The sequence below is a fragment of the Amblyraja radiata genome, chromosome 10 (assembly GCF_010909765.2).
Source record: "Amblyraja radiata isolate CabotCenter1 chromosome 10, sAmbRad1.1.pri, whole genome shotgun sequence".
Taxonomy (NCBI): Eukaryota; Metazoa; Chordata; class Chondrichthyes; order Rajiformes; family Rajidae; genus Amblyraja; species Amblyraja radiata.
The window spans coordinates 55,686,157-55,697,549 of NC_045965.1; the positions used below are offsets into that span (position 1 = coordinate 55,686,157).

The 11,393-nt window shown below is 45.6% G+C and overlaps 1 protein-coding gene across 7 annotated transcripts in view; it reads right to left on the bottom strand.

Annotated features, from left to right (window-relative positions):
- Nucleotides 1-10,375, bottom strand: part of LOC116977969 (TLC domain-containing protein 4-B) — a 57,476-nt gene extending 47,101 nt beyond the window's left edge. Inside the window, exons 1-3 of one of the 7 annotated variants that reach the window (XM_033028902.1) lie at nt 10,225-10,375; nt 3,191-3,299; nt 1,151-1,252 (exon numbers count right to left, since the gene is read on the bottom strand). The gene's annotated coding sequence lies outside the window, so the exon portion shown is untranslated. Of the gene's footprint in view, nt 1-1,150; nt 1,253-2,347; nt 2,384-3,190; nt 3,300-10,045; nt 10,203-10,224 lie in introns of those variants that run through there. The other 6 variants (XM_033028904.1, XM_033028903.1, XM_033028905.1 and 3 more) reach the window with 6 other exon arrangements.
- Between the last annotated feature and the right edge of the window lie 1,018 nt (nt 10,376-11,393).

Sequence of the window (11,393 nt, forward strand, 5' to 3'; positions counted from 1 at the left end):
AGATTTTTCTCTAGCAATTTTGTCTACGATATGAAAGTTTAGTTTAGTTTTAGTTCAGAGATACAGTGCAGAAACAGGTCCTTCGGCCCACCAAATCTGCGCTGACCAGCGATCGCCACACACTAGCATTATTCCACAAATTAGGGAAAATTTACCAAAGCCATTAACCTGCCAACCTGTACGTCTTTGGAGCATGCGAGGAAACCGGAGAAAACCCAAGTGGTCACGGGGAGAATGTGACAAACTCCATACTGACAGCACCCGTAATCAGGATTGAACCCGGGTGTCTGGCGCTGCAAGGCAATAGCTCTACTGCTGCGCCACCATGCCGCCCTTAAAAAGTTGCCACTGGTGGACAGGAATGAGGTTAGTGAATTTAAAATCAGATCATCTCTGATCTTATGAAGGTGGAAAACAAGCCAGCCTGCTCCTGTTTCTCATTCATTTGTATATATGCATAATCAAAATGCGGTGGAAAGATATTTATCTCACAAATCTGATTACCCACAAGGACATTCACATCACCCCTTCCATTCTGAACCGATATTTACTATCTGAAGCATTTGGCAGCAACACTTGTTTGCATAAGATAAAGCATAATTGGTTTTACAATGTTTATATTTGGCTTATTATCCAACAATTTAAGATCACAGAGACAGGCTGTCCTCACAATTGCTGCCAACATAGCTGATAACTCAGTAAACAAACACAGATCTTCCCAACTCTGACAACTGCACTTCCTCTGCCTCAGAGCTCAACCGAAAATCTGATTCTTTTGAAGAAAAATCAAACCCATGTATTCAAATTATATTTAAACTATTGTAACTGTGTCAGCTACAACAAACTCAAAATACGTCCAGATAACTCTGTTTAAATACTAACTGAAAGATTGAAAGATACAACAGGGAAACAGACTTTCGGCCCACCGAGTCCACGTTGAGCATCGGTCACCCGTTCACACTAGTTCTATGTTATCCCACTTTTGCATTTGCTCCCTTCACACTGGGGGCAATTTACAGAGGCCAATCAACCTACAAACCCGCACATCTTTGGGATGTGGGAGGAAACCGGAGCCCCCTGAGGAAACCCACGCGGTCACAGGGAGAATGTGCAAACTCCACACAGGCAGCACCTCGGGTCTGGATCATACCTGGTTCTCTAGCGCTGAGAGACAGCAGTTCTACCAGCTGCACTAATGTGCCGTGGACTGATCCCTGGTTTGAATTAAGATGCACTCCTGTAATCTTTATTCCTGCAATTTAAAAAAATCTCAAATCAGGCATTCAACACTGGTAGGTAGAACACCCATAAAAATATATCCACACACAGATTTACCAAATTCAGTTTGTTCATCATGGATTCTCATGTAGCCATTATAACTCAACATTGCTCTGAAATTTGAGGGACAAAGCAGCAGCTAGCGTGATAGGGAAAAGTTAAATATTGCGAGCTGAATACAGCTTAATCCGTTTCTTAATGGCTAAAAAGCCTGCAATGCTCTAGCACGATTCCAGACTCCAAACATAAGTCTCAAGAATGACATTGTTCATCAAACAATCGTTGTTCGCTCTCTGCCACAGTAGCTCCAAAAATATTCTGCCAGAAACTAATGCTGGAGGTGTTGTATATTAATGCTCTATCCATTCATCTAGAATATCATTCTTGGAAAGTTCAAAAAGAAAGGGAAAAAAAAAATCAACAATTCCCCGCAAACCAAACTTCAACTTCAGCCATGCAAGTCCTTTTGTCGTGCAACCTACTTTAGCAACACAAGATCAAAGCTAAAGCTTGGAAACCAAACAAACCTTACAAAATAATCAGTTTTGGATTATTTAGATCTTCCAATAAAGTTCAAGATCTCTTTGATCCTTCACACAGCTCAGAGGGAATCTAAAATTGGTAATATAGAGACAGACACATACACTAGTGATTTAAAAAGCTCTCCAATGTGTGTCAATGGTTATTTTAAACAGGCTATGGAGCAAGGAACCATTTAATTATTTCTAAACAAAAATATGCCACAGCAATATAGCTCATTACTCTTTATTTAATTATGTTTGCACATGACATGTGTATATGCAGCCGACATGATCACGTAATTGCACGTGACAACTTTGTGCAACACCATCCGATCCCCAATAATGTTCAGGTCAGCGGCACAGCTGGCAGAGCCACTGTCTCATAGTGCCAGAGACCAGGGTTTGATCCTGGCCTTGGGTGCTGTCTTTGTGGAGTTTGCACATTCTCCCTGTGATCGCGTGGGTTTCCTTTAGATGTCGGGGTTTCCTCCCACATCCCAAAGATGTGCGGGTTTGTAGGTTAATTAGTACCGCAAACATAATTTTACCTGAGCGCTGATTAGAAGAAAACAGTTGTCCAGGCGGTGGGTTTCCTTTAGATGTCGGGGTTTCCTCCCACATCCCAAAGACGTGCGGGTTTGTAGGTTAATTGCCCTTATCGTGCAGGGATTGGATGGGAAAGAAAGGTAACATGGAACGAGAGCGAATAGGAGATCCATGGTCTGCATGGACTCGATGGGCCAAAGGGCCAGTTTCCATGCTGTATTTCTAAATTCTAAACTAAACTCGAAACAAACAATCCACTGGAGGAACTCTATTGTTTGCGCAGCATCTGATGAGGGAAAAGGAACTATTGACACCCTGTGTCAGGATGCCAATTCTTTCCTTCCCCACAGATTCTGCTCGTCCCGCTGAGTTTTTCTAGCAGGTTGTTTGTTGCTCTTGATTCCAGCATCTGCAGTTACACTGATCTCCGATAATCCTGGATTCCCTCTCCTTTAGCCCGTCAAGACTGGGACCTCCCTCAGACAGTAATTATGCTCGCTAATGAACAGTGACCACTACACTTTGAATATTTGCGTTGGCAGTATGAAATTGAACTCTGTTCAATTACTGTTTTCTACCTACACACGTTACAAGAAAATAATTAAATAATCCAAAGGCCACAAAAGTCTTACAGACTTTACTCATCACAAGCAACATCAACACTACATACTGAGATTGGCAAATTGCATTACCCAAACAAGAGTGCACCATTTATTTTAAATTGGGGTGAAAGGGAGGAAGAAAATGCCAGGACTTCTGAAAAAGAATCGGAGTGAAATTTTATTCACCAATCTGATTTGCCTTGCTGTATCGCAACGTAATTAGTACCGCAAACATAATTTTACCTGAGCGCTGATTAGAAGAAAACAGTTGTCCAGGCGATCGACTAAAATATATCAAGATTTTGATTGCTGCGTTCTAGCTCCTCCCTGCTTTCCGTGTACACATGTCAAGCTAAAATAAGCGGAATTCAGGCAAAATAAAATAATGAAGTGCCACATATCTTATCATCTCCCTTATTTCTCTAGTCAGACTCCATTAAATGCATACATTTATAAATCTTAAATGTTTATTATTTATTTATTTTTCAAGTCTTTAACTATGTTGCTTCATTCATCAAAACGCCAAGATTTAGTAGTAGGCCCAAAGAATAGTATAAATTCAGAAAACTGAGGATATCGAAAAAAAAAATCAGGGAGCAAAAAAAACTCTGAAGGCAAATTAGCAAGACGTAAAAGCTGACTAAAATAATTTATACCAGTATATTAACAAGACAAAGTTAAAGTATAAACAGGTCCACCAGAAAACAAACTTGGGAAAATGATAGATTTAAACTGATAATCTTAATCAAACTTTACAGATTATATGTTATTAAAAAAATGGGAGGAATTAAATGCCATTATCATTACTTGAGAATTAGTATTTGGCAAACTAATGGGACCAAAGGCAGACCCCGGGATTCAATGGTTTGTATCCTAGAAGCCTTAAAGATGTGGCTACACAGATGCTGAATGAAGTAGGTTTGGAGAGATACCAAAGAATTGTCAATGTGATACATGTATTCAGAGTGGGAGAAGAAAGTAGGTAACAATGGAACGGTGAGCCTAACATCTATTATTGGAAGAAAGTTAGAATCAATTGTTAAGTCACAGCGGAACATTTGGAAAGTCGCAATCTAAGGGCGAGTCGCAGTCAAGGTGAGATGCCCAGTAAACCAGAAACAAAACAATGACAGACAAAGCCTTCATGAAAAGGGAAATCATTTCCCACAGGTCTGTTATAGTTCTTTGAGAAAGCAGCAGCCAAATTTCATGGCAGGCAACCGAGATTCAATTTGAATAATGCAAACGGTGTTGTATACGTGCCACACGGATGCCTACTATGCAAAAGTAAGAGTTTTATAATAAGTAACATAATAATTAGCACTGACAAAAGATTGGCTACCTAGCGGAATTCAACTACTATGTATAAGGGGTCATTTTCAGGTTGACAACCTGTAAAAAGCGGTGTGCCATAGGGATCAGTGCTGGGATCAGTTATTTAAGTCTGAAGAAGGGTCTCGAACCGAAACGTCACCCATTCCTTCTCTCCAGAGATGCTGCCTGTCCCGCTGAGTTACTCCAGCTTTTTGTGTCTATCTTCGATTTAAACCAGCATCTGCCGTTCCTTCTTACACATTTACGTAATATTTTACTGTTGTAGAGAAAGGAACCAAATGCACTGTTGCCAAATTGGTCGATGACACAAATGCAGATGAAGACAAGCGGCGAAGATGCAGCAAACATTTAACAGCAATACATTAATAGGTTAATGAGCGGGGGCAAGGAGAATAACATGGAAAAAAGTGACATTTTTCAATTTGGTAGGAAGAATGCCTAGATGGCGCCTGCCTGCGGCGACTTTTGCGGAGCTCCGGAAAATAAAAGGCTCAACTACAACTTCCAACAACTTACCTGGATCAGAAAAACGGCAGAAATCGGTGCCGTTTCGGACAGGCTGCTTGAGCACCTCAAGGCTCTCGCAATTTCGCGATCTCCCGCAGCTGTGGGAGCCCTGGACTTTAAACTTTCCCACGCTGGCTGTGGAACTCCTGACCCGACTGAGGATCCCAGGTACTGTACCTTGAAACCCCGGGATGACCCCCAGAGCCGACGGGCTGGATCTTCCAGCAACAACGGAGCTGGAGCTGCAGCTGCCGACTTTGAGGGAATCCCCGTTCGTTACGGAGCTGGAGCTGCCGTCTGTGAGGGAATCCCCGTTCCAGCGCAGGTCCGCAGAAACAGCAGGTACAGCAAGTACAGCACCTGGAAACAATGGGGAAGCCTCCATTGTGTCCGGAAACGTGGCCGTCGGGCAGGACTTCAGGTCAGAATGAAGCGCAGGGGACTTCGGCCCCCTCTCCCTACCATCCTACTGGCTAATGTACAGTCCCTTGAAAACAAAGTGGAGGACTTAAGGGCAAGACTGCTTTATCAAAGGGAGCTGAGGGAATGCTCTGTGTTCTGTTTCACAGAGACATGGCTCACCCCCAGCTCCCCAGATTCAGCGGTCCAGCCTGAAGGGTTCTCCATCCACCGCATGGACCGTACCCTGGCATCTGGGAAAGGGAGAGGAGGGGGCGTCTGCCTCATGGTCAACTCTGCATGGTGTTCCGACGTGGCAGTCCTGTCCAACTCCTGCTCTCCACACCTTGAACATCTGGCGGTGAAGTGCCGTCCCTTCTACCTCCCGAGAGAATTCACCTCCGTTATCCTGACCGCGGTCTACATCCCACCCCAGGCAGACGTCCGTCTGGCACTGGAGGAGCTGCACGCCGTGATCAACAAACACCAGACGTCTTACCCCGAGGCATTTACCACCATTGCTGGGGACTTCAATAAGGCGAACCTCAAGAAATCACTCCCCAACTTCCACCAACATGTCTCCTGCTGCACCAGAGGACCTAACACCCTCGACCACTGCTACACCACCATCAAGAATGCCTATCGTTCTATCCCTCGCCCTCACTTTGGTAAGTCCGACCATACCGCGGTGCTGCTTCTTCCTGCCTACAGGCAGCAATTAAAGAGCGCACCCCCAGAAGTGAGGACAGCACAGAGCTGGTCGGGGGGGGCAGAAGAACAACTCCAGGACTGTTTGGAGTCTGTAGACTGGGCAATGTTCAAGGACTCGGCAACGGACTTGAACGAATATGCCACAGTCGTTACAGACTTCATAAAGAAATGTGTGGAGGACTGCATCCCTACAAAAACCTTCCGAGTGTTTCCCAATCAGAAACCTTGGATGAACTTTGAGATCCGCACTCTCCTGAAGTCCAGACACAGGGCATTCACCTCCGATGATACAGTGGCCTACATGAAGACCAGATACGACCTTGGTAAGGCCATCAAAAAGGCCAAAAGGGACTTCTGCTCCAAACTGGAGGACGAGACAGATGTTCGGCAGCTGTGGCAGGGTCTGAATGCAATCACCTCCTACAAGGCAAAACCAGGAGGCAGCTCGAATGCCGGTGTAACATCACTCCCTGACGAGCTCAATGCGTTTTACGCACGCTTTGACAGGGAAAATAGTGATGTGCCTTCCCGATCCCCCATTCGCTGCGATGGCATTTCAGTCTCAGTCACAGAGGCCGATGTCAGGAAATCCTTCAGGGGGGTGAACCCCCGAAAAGCACCTGGTCCTGATGGTATACCAGGTTGTGTTCTAAAAACCTGTGCGGACCAACTGGCGGGAGTTTTTACGGACATTTTCAACCTCTCACTTCTGAGGTCTGAGGTCCCCACCTGCTTTAAAAGGGCATCAATTATACCAGTGCCCAAGAAGAGTAAGGTGACATGCCTCAATGACTATCGACCAGTGGCACTAATGCCGGTGGTGATGAAGTGCTTTGAGAGGTTGATCATGGAGCAAATCAACTCCTACATCGACAAAAACCTGGACCCACTGCAGTTCGCATACCGCCACAACAGATCAACGGTGGATGCGATCTCGCTGGCCCTCCACTCCGCACTGGACCACTTGGACAACAAAAACTCATATGTCAGGCTGTTATTCATTGATTACAGCTCGGCATTTAACACAATCATCCCCTCCAAACTGGTTACCAAACTCGCAGAACTGGGTCTCTGCGCATCCCTCTGCAACTGGATCCTTGACTTCCTCGTCCACAGACCACAGTCTGTTCGTATTGGTGGAAATGTGTCAGCCTCAATAACAATCAGCACGGGAGCACCTCAAGGCTGCGTGCTCAGCCCCCTGCTGTACTCACTCTATACCCATGACTGCGAAGCGAACCACAGTGCGAACACCATCATCAAGTTCGCTGACGACACCACTATTGTGGGGCGTATCACTGATGGGGATGAGTCAGAGTACAGAAGAGAGATCGAGCAACTGTCCATATGGTGCCAGCGCAATAACCTGGCCCTCAACACCAGCAAAACCAAGGAACTGATTGTGGACTTTGGAAGGAGTAGGAGGGGGACCCACAGCCCCATTTATATCAACGGGTCGATGGTTGAAAGGGTCAAGAGCTTCAAATTCCTGGGCGTGCACATCTCTGAAGATCTTTCCTGGTCCGAGAACACTAATGCAATCATCAAAAAAGCACATCAGCGCCTCTACTTTCTGAGAAGATTACGGAGAGTCGGATTGTCAAGGAAGACTCTCTCTAACTTCTACAGGTGCACAGTCGAGAGCATGCTGACCGGTTGCATCGTGGCTTGGTTCGGCAATTTGAGCGCCCTGGAGAGGAAAAGACTACAAAAAGTAGTAAACACTGCCCAGTCCATCATCGGCTCTGACCTTCCTTCCATCGAGGGGATTTATCGCAGTCGCTGCCTCAAAAAGGCTGGCAGTATCATCAAAGACCCACACCATCCTGGCCACACACTCATCTCCCTGCTACCTTCAGGTAGAAGGTACAGGAGCCTGAAGACTGCAACAACCAGGTTCAGGAATAGTTACTTCCCCTCAGCCATCAGGCTATTAAACCTGGCTCGGACAAAACTCTGATTATTACCAACCACTTTCTGTTATTTGCACTATCAGTTTATTTATTCATGTGTGTATATATTTATATCATGGTATATGGACACATTTATCTGTTTTGTAGTAAATGCCTACTATTTTCTGTGTGCTTAAGCAAAGCAAGAATTTCATTGTCCTATACAGGGACACATGACAATAAACTCACTTGAACTTGAACTTGAGAATGATGAAACAGGTTCTTATTGAAATGGAAAACTACAGAAAGACACAACAGAGAGTTATGGGACCTAGTACATGAAACACAGCTAACACACAAGTGCAGCTGGTAAACAGAATGGTTAATGAAGTGCTGCCTTTTATTTAAGAGGATAATAAAAACAAGCACTCCAAAAAGGATATGTTCTCCATAGATGTACTTAAAAAGCAAATAATGAACTCCTGCACAAGCTAATGGTTTCATTCTACAGCGTACAACTAAATTTGCTGCCATTTACAGATACATTTTCCCCACATTACAAATAGTGTAATAACAAGAATGAACATGCGTAATATATATATAGTATAGTTTCTTACTTAATCAGACAAAGTACAGAAAACAAAATTAAACAATTCATTCCAGGCCCAAAACAACATCTGAAATAAAACCACCGTGGTATATTACAGTTCTGCACCTCCCAATGCATTTGAATCAACACATGAATCACCAGTCTTCTACTTTCAAAATGCCTACAGTGCAAATCTAACCACAGTCAATATTTTCTTCCAATAACCTTGTTGAGGCTTATAAGAATCTAAGTTTGGGTTCACATACGGCTTTCCGATTAACCCAGTTTCCTTTTCACCAAAAAGCTGCCATTATTATTTAATAAATCAAGCAACTGCTTTTTTCCCCTCTCAGAAAGTGAAAAGCACTTCCAGGACAGTGAGCTTTCTTATTCGGATGATTTTCACCCTTTCTCCCAATCAAGCAACAGTCGGGTTTAAACTTGGTTCATCTTAGGCAGTGCTTTTGACTAAGGGTTTATTTTTCAGAGAGAGAACATAACTTTTTCCTGATCGTCCCCCTGCCCACAAGGTTTACCTGATCCCCTTCACCCACCTACAAGCTAATGTATTCCACAACCACCAACAGCTTCCCCTCCATTCCATCTCCTGCCAACCTACCCCATTCTAATTTCCCTGCCCTTTCTGCCTCCCTACACCTCCCTCCACAATTTCCTACCCTATTTCCGTGTCCCTTTCTGCCTCCCCTCCCTCCCCCCTTCTGCCTCCCCTCCCTCCCCCCTTATCCCACCTCTTCCCCAAATACCCCCTTCTCCGTCATCACCCCCTCCCTACACCCTCCGTAACAACTTCCCCCCCTCACCCCTTCCTCTCTCCCCTCATCCTTCCCTCTCCCATTCTTACCTCCCCTTCATCCCCTCCCTCAAACCTTCTCCCTCTCCCCCTCCCCCTAATCCCTTGCCTATCCCTCACTCACTGCTGTCATCCCTCCCTCTGCCCCTCATCCATTCTCCTCTTCCTCTCATTCTCCACCCCATTCCTCTCCCTCCCCCTCTTTCCTCTTCCCCACCCTCTCCCCCTCATTCCTCTTCTTCTCATTCCACTTCCCTTCCCCTCATTCTCCCTCCCTCCCCCTCATTCCTCCCCCTCCCCCTCATTCCTCTTCTCCTTCCTCCCCCTCATTCTCTCTCCCCCTCATTCTCCCTGCCCCTCATTCCTCTTCCCCACCCCCTCATTCCTCTTCTGCTTCTCATTCCTCCCCTCTCCCCCTCATTCTCCCTCCCCCTCATTCCTCTTCTCCTTCCTCCCCTCATTCTCCCTTCCCCTCCCCTCATTCTCCCTTCCCCTCCCCTCATTCTCCCTCCCCCTCATTCCTCTTCTCCCTCTCCTCTCCTCTATCCTCCCCATCCCTTTCAGCCGCCCTCTCCCTCTCTCTCCCCTTGCCTGCTGCAACCATCTCTCCTGGGGAAGGCGCGGCCTTCACCTGGGGGCCGGGGGCTGAGGCGGCGGCGGCGGCGGCTGGGGACAGGCTCGGTGCTGGGACCGGAGGGGAGGGGAGGGGAGGGGGGAAGGAGGAGGAAGAAAGGTGGCGGCATGTCTCTCGCCCCGGCTTCCTTCCTTCCTCCTTCTTCTTCTCCTCCTCCACCTCCATCAGAGACGGGACCAGAGGTGAGAGTGAGAGTGGACACACACACACACACACACACCCTCCCCGGTCCCTCAGCCGGAGCCCGGGCTCCTGTGAAGAGCCGCCACCGCCATCATCCCGGCCAAGCTGCTGCCGCTGCCGCCATCTACGGGACACGAGTTGATCTCTGAAGTAAAAGTCAACTAAAGTTGGGAGATTGAGGCTCCCACGCACACAGCCAGATCCCCTCATCCTCACCTCGTCCAGCATTGCTGAGCTCCTTCCCCTCAGCTGCCCTCCTCCTCCTCCTCCACCACGATATCTGTCATCTCTTCAACAGGAAACCCGTCCACGCCTTAAACCCATCCCTTCTCCTCTCCCTCCCTCTCTCCACCCACAAGAAACTCCTTTCAACTCTTACCAACCCTCTATCATTTGTTTCCCCCCTCCAGCCAAATAAACAGGTCTGCTCACTTCACCCCCACGCCTGCTAAAGGGTGGGAAGTTAATAACTATTTATTTACAGTCCCTTTCATCTATATTTGTTTTGCTCTGTTAATTGCCCAGCTTGCGAATATACAGGCGCCAGCAACAGTGAATTCTGATGAAATGTTTGCATAATCTTATCAAAGACGTGCCTTTTGTTAGGTTTTATTGATAACTTGCAGAAACGTTTAGATTGTCTTTTAAAATACATGCTTTACTAACTTTTAGAGTTCATAAATTGGTGAAAAGTCTAGATTCTCATTTAAAAGACGTGCCTTTTTACTAACTTTTAGGGTTTATGAATTGCTGAAAAGTTTAGATTGTCTTTTAAAAGACATGCCTATTACTAATGTTTAGGTTATACAAGTTGCTGAAAAGTATATCTTTTTTAAATGTGCGTCTTACTCATTTTTAGGTTTTAAAATTGCTGAAAAGTTTAGATTATCTTTTAAAATACATGCTTTTTACTAATTTTTAGGGTTTGTAAATTGATGAAAAAACTAGATCATCTTTTAAAAAGGAAATGAGCCCTTTATTAATTTTTAGGTTTTATCTATACATTGATGAAAATAGAGTAATGCAGCATGGAAGGTAGACACAAAATGTTGGAGTAACTTGGCGGGACAGGCAGCATCTCTGGAATGGGTGAAGGAATGGGTGACGTTTCCGTGAGCTTTCAGTCTGAAAAAGAGTCTCGACCCGAAACGTCACCCATTGAGAGAAGCCTGTCCTGTTGAGTTACTCCAGCATTTTGTGTCTATTTTTGGTTTAAACCAGCATCTGCAGTTCCTTCCTAATACAGCATGGAAACAGGCCCTTCAGCCCAGCTTGTCCATGCCGACCAAGATGTCCCATCTGCGTTAGTCATACCTGACCATGTTTGGCCCATGTCCCTCTGAATATTTGCTATTCATTTACCTGTGCAAATGTCTTTTGAATGC